This window comes from Jaculus jaculus, chromosome 6 (genome assembly GCF_020740685.1).
Source record: "Jaculus jaculus isolate mJacJac1 chromosome 6, mJacJac1.mat.Y.cur, whole genome shotgun sequence".
NCBI lineage: Eukaryota > Metazoa > Chordata > Mammalia > Rodentia > Dipodidae > Jaculus > Jaculus jaculus.
Window position 1 is genome coordinate 36,625,816 of NC_059107.1, and position 19,754 is coordinate 36,645,569.

The following is a 19,754-nucleotide window of genomic DNA, read 5'->3' on the forward strand; positions in this document are numbered from 1 at the left end:
GGGAGGGGGGGGGGAACTCAGGTGTTATTTTCACAGGGAAGGAAAGAACAAGGGAACTTTCAGAGTGAGTTCCTTGGAAAGCAGTTCTAGTGAAGTGGGTTTTGCCTCTGAGTACAAGACCTGACTATGCTGCTCTCAGTAGCCCTCTCCTCCTGCCCCAGTGCCAATGCTGGGGCTAGTGCTACATCCCAGCCCCGTTCTCAGCTTTCTAAACTAGTGAACCAGGTTAAATCTTTCATCAAAGATGATAGTGGCTGGAGGGCAGTTATGTAAGAGCTCTTTTCAATAGCTTCACCGGTTTTGATTCCAACTACAGATAGGCACTTGAGCCAATAAAACAAACTGACCACAAGTTGCTAAGAGCAGCCCACATGGCTGACTGGCTAAGAGGAAAACCAAATTAACTGCTGCTCTCCCCACTTTCAGCCTCTAACCCCCCAGTTCCTACTTGTAACCTGCTATAAAAACAATTCTGAGGAAACACTTCTCAGGTCTGAGTCTTAACTCTTCTTCAGTCATGGCCCCAACATTTCCTAGAGGTTTGTTTCATTTTGCTCTTTTAGACAAAATTTTGCTACAATGTAGCCCAGGTGAGCAATTGGTTCAGCCTCCAGGCATGAGCTGCCAAGCCAGCTTTCAATGATCTCTAAATATGTGTGTGTGGCGGTCATGGTGTTTTGTTTTTCAGGTATGGTCTCACTCAAGCCCAACCTGACCTGGAATTTACTATATAGTCTCAGGGTGGCCTTGAACTCATGGTGATCTGCTTACCTTTGTCTTACAAGTGCTAGGATTTAAGGTGTGAGCCCAGCTCTAAATGTGTGTTTCTTCAGGCAAATTACTACATTAAAATATGGGATACAATCTAACTTCTTCAACACATCCATAAGTTCAAGAGAGAATATCCACATAGTATCTTTCCCCAGTGAGGCTGAATACAAACCCTTCCACATAAGCTGTAGTGCCTACCCTCCCCAACAGGTCTGGTGCCCATACACATCTAATTCTGAAGCCATTCCCTCCAGTTTTAAGGTTTTTCACAAGTCTTCCCTTCATACTAACTTTATCCAAATACCCACACTTGGCTCCTCCCCTCCCTTCCCTACTTCAGCCACCCAACAACTCTAACATTTTCTTTAAGTTATTTTTAGGACTCTCATCTACCCTGTTTTCACAATTAATCCTGAATGGCTTTTCTTCCATATTCCTCTTAGTGGCAAACTGTTTCTTCAACAGACAGGAAGTCTGTCAAACAAGCACAGAGCACAGTTCATCAGTGCAAGACTACATGTTCTAGCCTCCTAGCCACTGGCCTGAAGGAAGAGCTACATCAACCCTGGAGGAGCCATTCTCCCCTGCCAGCAGGAAGGGGCAAAGCCACATGGTATCTTTTCAGTCCAACTAAGGTCTAAAGCACATGTCCAAAGCTCAAGCTCACTCAGACAAAAGATGGTGGTCCAGTGTCATCTAACATCCAAGCGACAATCACAACATACACCACAGATCTGTTTCTAGTACATGCATCGAGAAGGCAAATGAGATCAACAAAGTCTGACCAAGCCCTTCTACTACAGCTAGTGGACACCCCATGGTGACTCTGAGTCAATCCTGCTGGACAAGAATGGATCCAAGTTATAAAAGCAAAGTTATGACAGGGGTAGGCAGGGAGGCCTTCTGTTCACACATCAGAATGAAGTCATTCTGATGTAGTAATTTCAACATGTCTGTCCGGTATTTACCTATTTGTTTTCCTTTCTGCAGTGCTGGGAATCAAGCCCAGTACCTCACATATGGTAGGCCAACACCACCGTTAGAACTGTATCCAGCTTAACCCCAATACATTTAGGTAGCACTGTCAGCAGCAGTCTCCAACTAGGCCACACTTTGCTCTAGGAATAGCCTTCCCAGCCCCTCAAGGTTTCCCCTGGGCTAGCAAGGAAACAGGTTGCTCTGTGGGGACCTGGAGGAGGATGGCTCTGTGTATAGGGGCAGGAGAGAGGCAACTACAAGCTGAACTGTGGCCCCTGTTCAAACACTGGAATCCACCCCCCACCCCCAGGATGGGACTTACTTGTAGATAGGATCCAAAGGGTGACCGAGGTCAAACGAGGTCATCAGCCCTTACTCAGTATGACTGGAGTTCGTAAGACGTAGAGACAATGTGATGACAATGTGAGGGTCAGAAGAGTCAGAAACATCACACCCTGGAAAAGGCACTTCAGAAGCCATTCTGCCCAGCCCAGGCTCAGGTCCACAACCTCCAGAACCTCAGAGAAATAGCTCCTTACTGCAGCCCAAGAAAGCTACTATTTAGCCTTTCTACTTTACTGACTTTTCTTATTTATATAAGAGAAAAGAAAGCATGGGTGTGCTAGGGTCTCCTACCACAGCAAACAAACTCTATTTGCATGTGCCACTTTGAGCATCTGGCTTTATGTGGGTACTGGGGAAATGGAACCTGGATTGCCAGGCTTTGCAAGCAAACACCTATAACTGCTGAGCCATCTCCTCTAGTTTTCTTTTATTGTTTTTTTAAAAAGGTGTGTTACCGGGCTTGCGCACACCTTTAATCCCAGCACTCGGGAGGCAGAGGTAGGAGGATCGCTGTGAGTTCAAGGCCACCCTGGACTAGTGTGAGACCCTACCTTGAAAAACCAAAAATAAATAAAAATAAAAAAGGTGTTCGCCACCACGCCCACCCCTTCACCTTTATTTTATTTATTTGAGAAAGAGAAAGAGGCAGAGAGAGGAAGAGGGAAAATGGGCATGCCAGCATCTCCAGCCACTGCAAACAAACTCCAGATGCATGCACCCCCTTGTGCATTTGATTTACATGAGTCCTGGAGAGTCGAACCGGGGTCCTTTGGCTTTGCAGGCAAATGCCATCTCTCCAGCCTACCTCTAGTTAATTTTAAACATAATGGCATAACAGAGTAGTATGGAGAGATTAATATGAAATGAAACTGTGTATAATAGGGCTATAGAGATGGCTTAACAGTCAAGGCATTTGCCTGCAAAGCCAAAGGACCTCTGTTCGATTCCCCAGAATCCACGTAAGCCAGAAAAAGTGACAAACTGTCAGGGATGATAGTACGCTACATGTGCTATGACATGTGTTCACCCATACACATACACACATAAAAAGACAAATTTAGAGTTGAGTTTGGTGGCTCACACCTTTAATCCCAGCACTTGAGAGACTGAGGTAGGAGGATTGCCATGAGTTCAAGGCCACCCTGAGAAAATTCCAGGTCAGCTTGGGCTAGAATGAGACCCTACCTTGGGAAAAAAAAAAAAAGTTAGGAGCCAGGTATAGTGGTGCATGCCTTTAATCCCAGATACTTGCTGTGAGTTAGAGGCTTCTCTCAGATTACATAGTGAATTGTGAAGTCCTGGGTTAGAGCTAGAGACTGACCTTGAAAAACAAAAATCAACAAACAAACAAAAAAAGGCTACATCTTGAGATCCAGAACTCTGGGATGCAGTACTGGTGCTTTCTTGGTTTTTTTCCTTTCTTTTTACCCAATAAAACTTTTCCTTACCAAAAAAGGAAAAAAAGTTAGGGCTGGAGACATAGTTTAGCAGTTAAGGTGCTTGCCTGCAAAGCCAAAGAACCCAGGTTTGATTCTCCAGTACCCATGTAAGCCACATGCACAAGGTGGCACACGCATCTGCACATGCATTTGGAGTTCATTTGCAGTGGCTAGATGCCTATTACTGTCCCCAATTAATAATAGAGGCAGGCGTTGTGGTGCACACCTTTAATATCAACACTCAGGAGGCAAAGGTGGAGGAATGCTGTGAGTCTGAGGTCAGCCTGAGACTACATAGTGAATTCCAGGTCAGCCTGGGCTCAACAACTCTATAGGCACGGTGGCGCACACCTTTAATCCCAGCACTTGAGAGGCAGAGGTAGGAGGATCGCCATGAGTTCAAGGCCACCCTGGGTTAGAGTAAGACCCTACCTTGGGGGAAAAAAAAATTAGGGTTATGTGTTGGTGGTTAAGGCACTTACTTGCCTGTGAAGCCTAAGGACTCAGGTTTGACTCCCCAGAACCTACATAAGCCAGACACATAGGTGACACATATGTCTGAAGTTCAATTTGCAGTGGGTAGAGGGCCTGGCATGCCAAATTCTCTCTCTCATGATTTTCCTCATAAAATAAATAAATAAATTAGAAAAAAATTATTCAGGTGTGGTAGCACACGCCTTTAATTCCAGCACTTGGGAGGCAGAAGTAGGAAAGATCACTATGAGTTTGAGGCCACCCTGAGACTACATCATGAAGTCCAGGTCAACCTTTGCTAGAGTGAGACCCTACCTTGAAAAATCCAATAATAATAATAAATTTTTAAAAATGCCAGACATAATGGTGCATGACTTAAATCTATCACTTAGGACGCAGAGGTAGGAAGATCATCATGAATTCAAAGACAGCCTGGGGCTACAGAATGTTCCAGGACAGCCAGGGCTAGAGTGAGACTTTACCCCTTAATTTAAAAAAAAAAAAAAAAAAAAAAAAGGTTGGAGAGATGGCTTTGTGGTTAAGGCACTTGCCTGCAAAGCCAAAGGATCCCAATTCAATTCCCCAGGACCTATGTAAGACAGATACACAAGCAGGCACATGTATCTGGAGTTCATTTGCAGTGGCTGGAGGCCCTGGCACAACCATTCTCTCTCTGTGTGTCTTTCTCTCACTTACTCTCTCAAATTAAAAAAATAACTTTAGGGGCTGGAGAGATGGCTTAGCGGTTAAGCACTTGCCTGTGAAGCCTAAGGACCCCGGTTCGAGGCTCCGTTCCCCAGGTCCCACGTTAGCCAAATGCACAAGGGGGCGCACCGCGTCTGGAGTTCGTTTGCAGAGGCTGGAAGCCCTGGCGCGCCCATTCTCTCTCTCTTCCTCTATCTGTCTTTCTCTCTGTTTCTGTCGCTCTCTAATAAATAAATAAAAAAAAGAGTTTGATCTTTAAAAAAAAAAACAAAACTTTAAATAATAAATACAGGGGGCTGGAGAGATGGCTTAGCGGTTAGCGCTTGCCTGTGAACTCTAAGGATCCTGGTTTGAGGCTCAACTCCCCAGGGCCCAAGTTAGCCAGATGCACAAGGGGCACATGCATCTGGAGTTTGTTTGCAGTGGCTGTAGGACCTGACGTGCCCATTCTCTCTCTCTGCCTCTTTCTCTGTTGCTCTCAAATACACAAACAAAATAAAATAAAAGCCAGTCTGTTGGGCTTGCCTCAAAATAAATAAATAAATACAGGACTGGAGTAATGGCCCAGTAGTTAAAGGCACTGACTGACAAAGCCTGAAGGCCTAGTTTGATTCCCCACTATCCATGTAATAAAGCCAGATGCACAAAATAGCACATACATCTGGAGTTCACATGTAGTGGCAGAAGGCCCTGGGTTGCCCATATTTACATGTAAATAAATAAATAATATTAGAAGTCTTTTTTGTTTTTTTGAGGTAAGGTCTCCCTCTAGCCCAGGCTGACCTAGAACTCACTATGTAGTCTCAGGGTAGCCTAGAACTCATGGCAATCCTCCTACCTCTGCCTCCAGAGCGCTGGGATTTAAAGTGTGTGCCATCACACCTGGCAGAAAGACATACTTTTCATCTGGCTTACATGGGTTCTGGGGAATCAAACCTGGGTCAATAGGCTTCACAGGCAAGCGCCTTAACCGCTAAGCCATCTACATCTCCAGAAAGACATATTTTTAAGGTGAATAGGAGATCCATGTCTAAAGGAAAAGGCAAGGTGGCACTCCCATTCTAGAAGGCCCAGCCTTAGCCATCTCAGGAAGAAAGATGGGGCTCTGAAGACCAAGGAATTCCTATGTAAACTGGAAGCAACAAAAATATGTAAGGCATTCAGGAGCCCCAGGGAGGGTCTCTACCTGACAATGATGTTCTTCTACAACCATCAGCTTCAAAGAGGATTTGGAAGTGGTTCTATCAGGGTTTGTAAAGACCACCCAGAGCCATCTCAGAAGTCCCCAGATCCTGAGTGCAAGGAGTGTGACCCATTACCACATGTAAGAGGCACACAGGAGGTGGGAGGTAGGGAAAGCAGCACGGTGGTACACGCCTTCAATCCTAGCAATCTCAGGAGACAGAGACAGGAAGATCGTGGTGAGTTCGAGGCCACCCTGAGAGTACATAGTAAATTCCAGGACAGCCTGGACTAGAGAAAGATCCTACCTCAAAATCAAAAATAAGTAAGTAAATTAAATTAAATAAAAAAGGGAAGGAGGTATCAAGTCCACACCAGGGTTTTAAAGAATTCAGAAAAACTTTGTCACTCAGCACTCTAAACTCAAAGGTTTGTCAACCTGAAATCAACTCTTAAAAATTTCACTGTGTGAGTTAAAAAATAAAATAAAGGGCTGGAGAGATGGCTTAGCAGTTAAGAAGTTTGTCTGCAAAGCCAAAGGATCCCGGTTCAATTCTCCAGGACCCACGTAAGCCAGATGCACAAGGGGGCACATGCATCTGGAATTCATTTGCAGTAGCTGGAGGCTCTGGTGCGCCCATTCTCTCTGCCTTTTTCTCTCTCTCTAATAAATACTATAAAAAAAATAATAAAATAAAATCAGCCACTAAGAACTTGGAGAGTTCAGGTAGAGGCAGCCCTTATATAATTGTATTACCTATAAGATAAGGACTAACTCAACAAGCAGAGATCACAGCCATCTTAAATGCCTACACACATTACAACACTGGACATGGGATAATTATTTAAGAAATTCCACGGAGAAAGACATAGATATTTCAGATGCATTGACATTATGATAATGCCTCAAGAGACATCTTTGTGTACATATCATTTGTGTATTTGTGTCCTTATTTCCTTTAAAGAAATTCCTAGAAGTGTAGCTCCCAGGACAAACCAGTTAATTCCTTTATTGGGCTGGAGATATGACTCAGTGGTTAAGACACTTGCCTGCAAAGCCTAAGGATCTGAGTTCAATTCCCCAGTGCCCATGTCAAGCCAGATACACAGGCTGGTGCATGTGTCTTGAGTACATTGGTAGAGACCATTCTCTCTCTATCTCCCCCCCCATAAATAAATAAAATGTTTAAATAAAAAAAAAATTCACTGTGTAAACCGGGCGTGGTGTTACATGCCTTTAATCCCAGCACTCAGCAGGCACAGGTAGGAGGTTGCCATGAGTTTGAGGCCACCCTGAAACTCCATAGTTAATTCCAGGTCAGCCTGGGATAGAGTGAGACCCTACCTCGAAAAACCAAAATAAATAAATAAATAAAAATTTTTCTGTGTGTATATAAATGGGTGTGTATGGGTCAGAAGATAACCTTATTGTGAAAACAATTTAGAAAAAAAATCAGACTGGAAAGATGGCTTAGTTGTTAAGGTTTAAGGTATTTGCTTGTAAAGCCTAAGGACTCATGTTTGACTCTCCAGGTCCCATGTAAGCCAGAAAGCGTGCAAGGTCACACATGGGAACACACACATTTGGAGTTTGACTGCAGTGGCTGAAGGCCCTGGCACACCAATTCTCTCTTGCTTGTAACACCCCCCCACACACACACCTGGCTCTTTCTCACATTAAAGAAAAAAAAAAAGGCTACAGGCTGGAGAGATGGCTTAGCTGTTAAGGCATTTGCCTGCAAAACCAAAAGACCTCAGTTCAATTCCCCAGTACCCACATAAGCCAGATGCACAAGAAGGCGCATGCATCTGGAGTTCGTTTACAGTGGCTGGAAGCCCTGGAGCACCCATTCTTTCTCTCACTCTGCTCTTTCCCTCTCTCAAATAAATAAAAATAAAATATTTTTTAAAAAAGAAAAAAAGACCAGTCTGTTGGGCTCAACACAAAAGAAAAAAAAAACCAAACAAACAAAAGCTCTAGAGCTGGAAGCTGGAGAGATGGCTTAGCAGTTAAGGTGCTTGCCTGCAAAGCCTAAGGTTGGATACTCTAGTAACCGTGTAAAGCCAGATATACAAGGCAGCACATGTGGCTGGAGTTCATTTGCAGTGACTAGAGGCCCTGACATGCCCATTCATTCTCTCACTCTCTCTCAAGTAAAATCTTAAAAAAAAAAAAAAAAAAATCTCAAAACCCTACCTCAAAAAAAAACACTGAAAGACCCTACCTCGAAAAAACAACTAAAAGGGCTAGAGAGAGCTTTGTGGTTAAGAAGCTTGCCTACAAAGCCTAAGGACCCAGGGTCGATTCTCCAGGTCCCACATGAGCCAGATGCACATGGTGGCATATGCATCTGGAGTTTATTTGCAGTGGCCAGAGGCCCTGGCATACCTATTCTCACTCACTCACTCCATCTCTGTGTCTCAAATAAATAAAAATAAATCTTAAAAAAAAAAAAAAACTAAGCTAAAAGCCAGGCATGGTGATGCCCACCTTTACTCCCAGCACTGGAGAGGCAGAGGTAGGTGGACTGCTGTGAGTTCAAGGCCACTCTGAGACTACATAGTTAATTCCAGGTCAGCCTGGGCTAGAGAGGGAAACCCTATCTGAAAAAAAAAAAAAAGAAAGAAAAAAAAAAAAAAAACCCAAACATGGTGGCACACACCTTTCATCCCAGCACTCAGGAAGCAGACACAGGAGGATGGCCATGAGTTTGAGGCCATCCTGAGACTACATAGTGAATTTAAGGTCAGCCTGAGCTAGAGTGAGACCCTACCTCCAAAAAAAAAAAAAAAAAAAAAAAAAAGGTACACCAGCCAGGCATGGAGGCATATACCTATAATTTCAGCACTTGGGAAACTGAGGTAGAAGGACTGTTATGAGTTTGAGAACAGTTTGGGCCAGAGTGAGACCCTGAGTAAAAAAAAAAAAAATTTTCTTTTCCACCCAGGGGCTGTGGAGATGGCTCAGCAGCTAAAGGAGCTTGTTTGGAAAAGCTAGTTAGCCCAGGTTTGATTCCCAGTACCTACTATAAAGCCAGACTCACATGTATCTGGAGCTCACTTCCTATATCGCAAGAGGCCCTGACACGCCCATTCTCATATTCATATTCTCTCTCAAACATATGCATGCATGCATGCATATATATATGATTTTTGGTTTTTCGAGGTAGGGTCTCACTCTAGTCCAGGCTGACCTGCAATTCACTCTGTGTTCTCAGGGTGGCCTTGAACTCATAGTGGTCCTCCTACCTCTGCCTCCCGAGTACTGGGATTAAAGGCGTGCACCACCACGCCCAGCTCTCAAATATTTTTTTAAAAAGACATCAGTATTAGAAAACAACACAGACTGTAAACAAATGGTGTGATTCTTTTTTTTAAGCTTGTCTTTTTTTAATGTTCAAATTATTCCTATTGCTAAACTCCTAAGGACAACAGCTGTCTGCTTTGCAGTGTTACTTCTTTCTTTTTAAAGATGTACTTTTATTTATTTATTAGAGAGAGGGAAGGAGAATGGGCGCGACAGGGCCTCTAGCCACTGCAAACGAACTCCAGACGTATGCACCACCATGTACATCTGGAGAATCAAACCTGGGTCCTTAGGCTTCACAGGGAAGTGCCTTAAATGCTAAGCCATCTCTCTGCACCCCCACCCGCCACAGGTAGTCTCGCTAGCTCAGGCTGACCTGGAATTCACTATGTAGTCTCAGGGTGGCCTTGAACTCATGGTGATCCTCCTACCTCTGTCTCCCAATTAAGTGTTGGGATTAAAAATGTATGCCACTTGACATGCCCATTCTCATACTCATATTCTCTCTTAAATAATTTTTAAAGTATTTTATTTTTGTTTGTTTGAGAGAGAGGATGAGGCAGAGGAAGAGAGAGAGAGGAGAATGGACGACTCAGGGCCTCCAGCCACTGCAAAAGCTCTAGATGCATGCACCACCTTGTGCAGCTGGCTTACACAGGTCCTGGGGAATCAAATCTGGGTCCTTTGGCTTTGCAGGCAAGTGCCTTAACCGCTAAGCCATCTCTCCAGCTCTTAAATAATTTTTTAAAAAAGGCATCAACTTTGGAAAACAATACATAGACTGTAAACAAATGGTGTCATTATTATTGTTGTTGTTCTTGTTTTTCAAGGTATTCTCACTCTGACTCAGGCTGACCTGGAATTCACTATGTAGTCTCAGGGTAGCCTTGAACTCATGACAATCCTCCCACCTCTGCTTCCCGAGTGCTGGGATTAAAGGCATGTGCCGCCACACCCGGCTTTTTTAACTTTTAGATTTTTAATTTACTGTACACTCACTGTACAAAATAATGGGTTTACTTATGGCATCTCTATACATGTATATCATGTTTCATGATCATATCCCCTCAATTGTTAAAGATGTGAACCGAGTTAGCAACTCTTCTACCTAAAAGCTGAGAACACATAGAACCTCCTTCACCACCTGGCAGGGTTTGTAAGTAAGGCTGCACAAAAGCTAGCCAGGCTGTGTGATCCCTACACCCACTGCCCAGGCCCTCAGGCTACCTCGAATCTGCTCTATGCCAACACTGGCAGTCCTATGCCACTAGGAAACAGACAACAGCATCAAAGAGCCAATCTCCACAGCAGTGATGATGTCACCAAAACAGAGCTGGGGAGACTCCCGCCCAGCACTGAGTGCAGCATCTTCAAGCAGATGCACACTACCAAGACTGTATGTCACTCGGGAGCCAATCCCAAGCCTTCTTCCTTCCTAAAGGAGACACTCTGCAAGGAGCTATTCTTAAATTCGTTTCTGGGATCTGTCTGAAGTACTAAATTTGAAACTAGTCAGATTTCACTTTTACCTTTGGTTTGCAAATCACTGTTCACAACCACCATTTTAAAGGTTTTTGGGGGAGCTCAAGAGATGGCTCATCAGTTAAGGTGGTTGCCTTTTATGAAGCCTAGCAACCAGAGTTTAATTCCCCAGTACCAACATAAAGCCAGATGTACAAAGTGGCACATGCATCTGGAGTTCGTTTGCAGGAGATCCTTGCACATCTATTCTCTCTCTCTCTCTCTCTCTCACACACACACACACACTCTCTCTCTCTCATATAACGATAAACAAACAAACATAAATGCACCAGGCATAGTGGTGTGTGCCTTTAATCCCAGCACTGGGGAGGCAGAGGTAGGAGGGATTGTTGTGGGCATTCAAGGCCACAACAAAGTGAGTTCCAGGTCAAAACAAAACAAACCATCCATGCAAATGATTCTTTAGTCTTTTAATGCCATATGAAGGAAAAACTGGACCACAAAAAAAGAGGACAAATAACAGGAGATCAACACACTGCAAACCACCTCTGCAGCAGATGCAGCCCTTGCACTCAGACCTAAGGGCACAGAACAGGTAAGGGTCTCTGTGCACACTGGGAACACATGGGAAAGTCAGCAGAAAGAAAAAAAAAGGGTGCTTCAGAACCCTTCAAAACAGGGGGCTTGGGTTGGATAGATGGCTTAGTAGTTAAAGCACTTGCTTGTGAAGCCTAATGATCCAGGTTTGATTCTCCAGGTCCCAGAAAGCCAGATGCACATGGTGGCACATGTGTATGGAGTGTGTTTGCAGTGGCTAGAGACTGTGGCACACCAATCCTCTCTCTGTCTCACATAAAAATAAATCGTTTAAAAAAAAAAAAACGGGCTGCGGTTCAACTCAGGTCTGGAGGCCACCTCCTATCTCACTGCCCCAGGAAAACCTTGCATCCAGCCCCTTATCTGGGCAGATCTATCGTGACCCAGCACTGGAAAGAATGATGAAAGATTTAAGTCAGAGGACCAGCACAGAGGGTGCCTGCTAGACACTGGGGTCTGACTTGGCTCCTCTACAAGCACAGGCAAACATGTTATTACTGACATCTTCCTGAAGACCGATTGAAAGCTCATCAATAACCAAAACACTCGCTCCACTTGGTGGTGGAGCCAGAAAAGCTATTCAAAGTCACGTTACTACAAGAACTGTTCTTCGTGTGTGTATGGGTTTAGAAGCCAATTATGAAGAGGGAGAAGTCACCTGGAAGACCATACTAATAATAACAAGAGACCTTCTCCTGTTCGTTTGTTTACTCATGAAGTCTACTTAAAGGGGAGTCAGAAGCCGCAGGAGACAGGAGCACAGGGTTTCACCTAGAAAGCACTGTCACTAGGTCTGGCAGGTGCTCCGTTGAGCTTAACTGTCAGCTGAAGAAGAAATGTCCAACAAGCCTGTGCTCAGGCGACACTGCATGGATTTCCCCTGAAGTGGTGGTGGGGGGAAGGTTACTTAGAGCAAAAAGGGATTAAGTTTGGGGTTGAAAGTTATTCTTCAGAAGAGACAATATTAGAAAGTGTACTTATCTCCTCCACCCTTCCAAGAGCAAACCATACCCGGGCTGCGATGAAGACCTCAGGTTACCCAGGCTGCCTATGATCACCACAGGGACAAGAACTTCTCTGCAAATCCACAAGTTTATCACCAGGCCATTCCACAACAGAGCTTCCTGTGAGGCTCACCATCCTACAATGCCGTGAGGACAGGACCCAAGCCTCTCTCACTGAGTCAGAACCCAGCTCCGCCTGACACACATGCGGTGAATTCTCAAAACATTTCCTGAATGAAGGCAGCTCATCACTGCGCTCCTCTAAGCTCATACATTACATAAGGCCACAGTACTTACTCAAGTCTGTCAGATTGGGTAACAAAGCAAACAAGCCCACAAGCTAGGATTCACCGGCTGTGAACACAAGTTCCAGCTTGGACAGTGTCTTCAGAAGAGCTCACTTTCCAGCTGAGACGCGAATCTGAACAAGTTCTTTTGAGTTTTAAATACTAACTGGAGACTTTATTAATCCACGGTGATAAGTCATGCGGCTAATCAGCTGCTTAAGTCACAAGGAAGAGACAAGAGCCTGTTCTTTAGAAATCCAAAGACAGTACATTCTACAGGAAAGGGTCAACAAGCTGAACCCCCATCAACTCGAGAAAAAAAGGATCACACAAGCAGGTCGACCAGACCTGACTCAAAGGAGAAAAGATTTGGACAACAAAACCGTTCCCATCTCGATTAAGTACTTTGCCAGGATCCAAGAGCTTGTGATTTGGTGACACTGCGCTACGCTAATACACCTAAGTCACAACTGCAAAAGAAACGTGGTTTTAAGGTAGAACTAATGCCACCAGAGGCTCTCAGATGACATCACTAGACAGTAAAGAGGTAGAGGGAGGAGCTGATGGACAGATACAGGTGGCAAGCTTCAGGGACATCTGAAAAGAGAACAGGCCAGTACATTGCTATGTGGTCTCAGTGTCTGGGCTTGGATGATCTCTGCTCTGTATCTTATCAGCAGTGTGACCTTGGACAAGTGATTAACCTCTCTGTTCTTCAATTTCATCCAGTGAGCACAGCAGGAGCGCTTCGGTTCGTTCAGAGAATTAATCTCAGCATGCCACGAACACTCAGATATTCCCAACTATTACTCTCAACGTCCCCCACGGTTAACGAGCCACGAGCTAACCGGCCTGAACAGCATGGAGGAGGTTGCAACACGGTCGGAATTCAAACCCAGCGCACAGCCTGCTAGGATCCTTCCTCCACGAACTCCGCAAACAGGATTTATCATGACATGATTGTGACAAGTTCCCATCTCGCAGGGCCAAAGGCGACTGCCAGGGACACCAGTGTCCGCAGCGGGCGGGGGCACGTGACCCGCCTGGCAGCTGGGTCTCAGTGGCCTTCTGGGGGGACGCGTTGCGGGCCCCACCCGAGGAGCCACCGGCCGGCGTCCCGGGGAACCCCTCCTCGGCCTCGACACTACCCGGACGCCAGGCGTCCACGACCGGCCGAGGTCACCCGGCGACCTCCGACCTCCGCCCGCCAAGCGCGGCCCGAGCGTGGCCGCGACGCTCCCGGATCCCGGCGAGGCCGCCCGCCGGAGGCCGCCAAGGCCCCGGCTGCCCGGAACGCCGAACGCGGAACGCCAAACGCGGGGGATGGGCCGGCGCCGGCCGGGCGGGCCCGCTGCTCACCGCGGCCGCAGCGCGGAGTCCGCCGAGGAGGAGACGCGACGCAGGACGCTGGGAGAAATCCAATTCCGGACCCACTAAGGCTCCTCGGCGCTCGCCCAGCCTCAACGCCGTCGCCGCCGCCGCCGCCGCCGCCTGGGCTTTATGGCCAAAGCTCCGGCCCAGCTCCCACTTCCGCCACCGCCACCGCCCCGAGCGGAAGTACCAGTCACGAGACACCCGACGCAAGGGTTTGGGGAGGAGCCCCGCCTCCACCTTGCGTCACATTCCGGCCGCGTTGGGCTTGGCCCCGAGGTCACGTGGGTCAAACATGGCTGCCCCCACTGGCGGCCGCCATCTTTAAGACGCGCTCAGGAGCAGGACTGCGCCATGTTGGGCCCAGAACAGAGACCTCGGCAGCCCCACCCCTGCCCTCTCCCCGTTATCCCACGTAAAAGAACGCTAGCTAGCACAGGGAGGGCGGGGACCAACCGACCTTACCCGGAGTGTGCCCTCCTTTCCGGAAAGCACTACTCAGTAAACAAGTGACAGGCTGGGTGGGATCTAGCCGCTTCTGGCGCTAACAGGTGGGCTGTGTACATTAGATCAGAGTGATTATTGGTACAATGCTGTGGGTGATGGAGATCTGGAGGTGAACTAATCACTACTAAACACCTGGCCTGAAAAAAAAAAAATAGCTAAGCACCTTCTGAACTAAATTGACACACAATGGGCTGGAGAGATGACTCAAAGGTTAAGGCATTTGCCTACAAAGCCTAATGACCTGAGTTCTAGTCCTCAGTAACCACATAAAGCCAGATGTACAAAGTGGCGCATGCATCTGGAGTGAGTTTGCAGCAGCTGCAGGCCCTGGCCACCCCATACTCGCCTTGTCTCTGTCTGTATCTCGCGGCTTGCAAATAAAACAAACAAAAAAAAAAGAAAACCCAAAGATAATGTTTTAAAATAAAATTTGAGGGCTGGAGAGATGGCTTAGCGGTTAAGCACTTGCCTGTGAAGCCTAAGGACCCCGGTTGGAGGCTCGATATCCCAGGACCCACGTTAGCCAGATGCACAAGGGGGCGCACGCGTCTGGAGTTCGTTAGCAGTGGCTGGAAGACCTGGGACACCCATTTTCTCTGTCTCTTCTCTCTCTCTCTCTGCTTGGAAATAAATTTTTTTTTTGTTTGTTTGTTTGTTTTTAATTGAGATCCTGGGCTGGGGAAATGGCTTAGGCGTTAAGGCATTTGCCTGGGAAGCCTATGGACCCCAATTCGGTTCCCCAGGACCCATGTGAACCAGATGCACAAGGGGGAGGAGCATGCGTCTGGAGTTCCTTTGCCGAGGATAGAGGCCCTAGTGTGCCCATTCTCTCTTTGACTCCTCCTCTTCCTGTCTTTCAAATAAATTAATTAATTAAATTTTTAAAAATTGAGATTCTGAGCCTGGCATGGTGGCACATACTTTTAATCCCAGCACTTGGGAGGCAGAAGTTGGAGGATCACCATGAGTTTGAGGCCACCCTGAGAATACAGTGAAGCCTGGGCTACAGCAAAACCCTACCTCGAAAAACCAAGAAAAAATAATTTGAGATCCTGGAGCGGGGCATGTTGGTACACACCTTTAACCCCAGCACACAGGAGGTAGAGATAGGAGGATCACAGTGAGTTCAAGGCCACCCTGAGACTACATAGTGAATTCCAGGTCAGCTACCTCAAAAAAAAAAAAAAAAAAAAAAACAAATTTGCACACACACACAAAAGCCGGGTGTGATGGCACAGGCCTTTAATCCCAGCACTCTGGAGGCAGAGGTAGTAGTATCACTGTGAGTTTGAGGCCACTCTGAGACTATATAATAAATTCCAGGTCAGCTTGGGCCAGAATGAAACCCTACCTCGAAAAACCAAAAGAAAAATAAAATGAGATCCTGGTTTCTGTAGTGGGAAAAAAAAAAAAGAAAAAGAGCCGGGCATAGTGGAGCACCCCTTTTGTAGGAGGATCGCCATGAGTTTGAGGCCACCCTGAGATTACATAGTGAATGCCTGGGCTGGAAAGAGACCTTATCTCACAAAAACCAATAAGTAAATAAATATTTTTAAAATGACACACAAATATATGTAAGTAGAAGAATAGATTAATGGAGGTGAAAAGGCCCAAAGTGAGGTCAGGGGAAGAGATTGAGTAAAGGAAAGGTGGAAGGAGGGCTAATCAAAATCTAAGAGGATATAAATAAATCATATGGAAATCTACTTGTTTGGACAATGGAACACTTAGGAGCCGTAGCTTGTTACTAGAAAATTTTCAGTGCCAGGGATGGAATACCTTCCAGTTAGTTGTTGGCCAGGGAAGTCCCTGATGATCCCAAAATATTATAGGCCATTGCCAAGGCCTGTTGGGAGCCGCGCTGGCTTCGTCAGGCTTTGCTGCGTCAGCTTGTTTACTGCTTTTGCATCCTAATCGTTTGCACATGAGCATATGACGTTATCCTAACATGGCTGCTCACCTATCCCGATTGGGTGATGCAAAGTCGTCTGATAAGACTTAAGCCAATCAGACAACGCTTCACATCTACATGACCACAAGTATATAAGCTTGGCGCTCCGTAGGGTCGGGGTCCTTCTCTCTATCAGCTAGGAGCTCCCAATAAAGTGTGCTTGAGAAGAATCCTGTTGTTGTCGTTCTTCCTGCTGGCGGGAGGGGCGCAAAAAGTGGTGCCGAAATCCCAGGACGCCGGGTGCTTTGTGGTCACCGGGCGAGGGGCAGGGGCCGAAGAGGATCCAGAACTTGACACACGGAGAGGAAGACGTCGGAACAGGATTCCCCTCATTGGGTTCCAGCCCAGCTGGTGAGGACAGTCAAGCGATCTCCGGAGGAGGGTCCAGAAGACAGTAAGGTCCATCAGGGCGGAGATGATAAAGGTCTTGTGGATAATCTTCCTCCTGTGCCTGGAATCCATTAAAGGAGAGCCACGTTGGGGTATTCTGTCAACCTTTCCCAAACCTATGCCGGTGCTCCATTCTGCCACGGTCTTCCCTTGCTTCTTTACAACTCCATTTTCAAAGTGGATTTTATGTGGAACAAATGGCAGCTGCACGGACTTTACACCCTTTGTACTGTTACAAGGAGGACTTGTAGCTTGCAATAATGTGCCCGGGACCCTCCCTACGGAGAATCAAGTGGAAGAGGGTGTTAATGACATTGGACATGGCTGTGGGAGGAATACTTCCTTTGCCCCTGCGCCGGCGTGTGTTCATCCACCGTTTCTGTTCGTTCTTAGTAACTTCTCTTTCAGTAATTGTACCAATGCTTCCTGTTACTTGTCTCAATGCTGGAATGCCAAAGTATTCAAAAATGCTATGGTCCTTAGGGTGCCTCGGTGGGTCCCCGTGCCTGTAGAGGCCCCCAGCACGCTATCGCTATTCAGACAAAAAAGAGATTTTGGTATCACGGGGTGATAGCGGCTGTGGCCGCAATAGCAGATGCTGCCACAGCAGCCGGTGTGGCCATGGCCACTTTGGTACAGACTGCTGAAACTTTGAATAGTTTGGCCTCCTCCACTACCGTGGCCCTGGAGACTCAGACAGCCCTAAATCCCCATCTAAAGAGTGTTCTCTTATTTTAAGGAATGGGTAGGAGTGGGAATGTTCCTGGTGTGCTGCCTGGGAGGATGCATACTTTGCCTCTGGTTGATTTGCCGCCTGCGAACCCAGACCAAGAGAGACAAGATGGTCATTTCCCAAGTGCTCGCTGCCTTGGAAAGTGGTTCCTCCCCCCAAATTTGGCTGTCAACTTTAAAAGGCAAATAGCAACCCTGGCCCTTGCACCCTCAGGGTCTCAGAGTACCCATTGCACAAGGATGGGCAGGGATCTGGTAGCTTTCGCTTGACCACCGCCTTTGCACTCTCAGGGGATCTGTCCCATTGCACTGAGGAAGGGGAGGTTGAACTTCTTCCCTTGATCGGTCAACACATCATGAGGTGCGGACCTGATTGGGAAGGTGGCTATTTTTCCTGAGCTATGCCATAAGTTAATAAAAAAGGGGGAACTGTAGGGAGCTAATGCAGACGCCATTACAAGATGGCGCTGGCTTCCTGCCAGTCTTGAGGTAAACAATTCCTTATTTAGGCAGTGCCTTGGCGCCAACCTCGCTTGAGGTTGTGCATGCGCTTGACGCACCTTGTCCCGAGCCTATCCCGTGGCTCCTGTGGGCGGGTGAGCCTATGGCAGCCAATCAGCAGGCGCCCCGTAGTATTCTGCCCTATAAAAGCAGCTACACTCCTGCGCCCCTCGCCATCAGCTTTCCTGTTAACCAAGAGGCTCTCCAATAAAGTGTGATCAAGAAGGATCTTCATCTGGTGGTCGTTCTTCTCCTGCAGGACAGGGGGCTCGCCCCAAAGGCCCTTGGTTTCCCACCAGGAATAGATGGTAAGATCCTATTGCTGAAGACTCCACATACTTGGTTTGCAAGGCCACTGAGAAATCCTGTTGGTACTGAGCTGATAACCACCTCCATGTAGTCCAGCTGACAGAAAGATGGAAGAAGCCATTCTGCATGCAGTTCAATGGGAGAAAGAGAAATTACCAGTGAAGATATTCAACAGTGGACATTGCAAGCCTTATATTTGGCCAGCCAGGCCAAATGAGCCAACGGGTGCAATAGTGGCACATCTGGCATGGTAGAAACTAACTGCCCTCTAATTGGACTGGAGGCCCGCTCCATGGGAGGAAATACATCCCTGATAACTGAAAAGTTAAAACAGGGGTAATCATGAGCCTTAGGGGTGTAATATCTGCTGATGTATGGATAAATGTATATACTATGCTTATCAAACTGCCCAGTAAGCACTTCTCTTAATGTTCATACCCTTACATTAATGCTACTCTCACTTATGGTAGAGAATCTTCTGTTTTCAGATGGCAGTGACCTTGGGATGACTCAGAAGGCATCATGGTGCTGGAAAGAAGTGACAGGAGTGCTCAGTACTACAATATCACTATCACACCTTCCAAGGCTCAGGGTCCATTGCAGAATAAGTGGCAGAAAGAATGTAAGAGCCAAAGGAAGGGTAGGACTCTTTATAACATGCTACCCCCAGACACAAAATGGCCTGGATATTCATGACCTCATAGTCCCTGACACTACCTACATAAGACCATCATAAGAGGAGGAAAAGATCATGACATCAAAATAAAAGCGAGACTGATTGAGAGGGGCAGGGGACATGATGGAAAATGGAGTTTCAAAGGGGAAAGTGGGGGGAGGGAGGGCATTACCATGGGATATTTTTTTATAATCATGGAAGTTGTTAATTAAAAAAAAAAATTGACACACGAGCCTAGTGTGATGGTACACTCCTATAATTACAGCACCTGGATGACATCTCACAGAAACAATAACCAAAGCAAGTGGCTTTAAAAAATATTTATTTTTTTAGCTGGGCATAGTAGAACATGCCTTAAATCCCAGAAGTTGGGAGGCAGATGTAGGAAAATCACTATGAGTTGGAGGCCACTCTGAGACTTCATAGTGAATCCCAGATCAGCTGGGCTAGAGTGAGACCCTATCTCAATAAATAAATAAATAAATAAATAACACATAAAAAGCCAAGTATGGTGCACAGGCATGGAACCCAGCCTAGAAAGGTGGAGACAAGAAGTGGGAGGATAAGCCGGGCGTGGTGGTGCACACCTTTAATCCCAGTACTCGGGAGGCAGAGGTAGGAGGATCACCGTGAGTTCAAGGCCACCCTGAGACTACATAGTTAATTCCAGGTCACCCTGGACCAAAGTGAAACCCTACCTCGAAAAATCAAAACAAAACAAAACAAAAATCCTTTTCTAGAACAGG

The 19,754-nt window shown here is 46.5% G+C and overlaps 1 protein-coding gene across 1 annotated transcript in view; it reads right to left on the reverse strand.

Moving 5' to 3' along the window:
- Nucleotides 1-14,079, reverse strand: part of Rab7a (RAB7A, member RAS oncogene family) — a 55,440-nt gene extending 41,361 nt beyond the window's left edge. Inside the window, exon 1 of the mRNA XM_004665109.3 lies at nucleotides 13,931-14,079. The gene's annotated coding sequence lies outside the window, so the exon portion shown is untranslated. The remainder of the gene's footprint in view (nucleotides 1-13,930) is intronic.
- Between the last annotated feature and the right edge of the window lie 5,675 nt (nucleotides 14,080-19,754).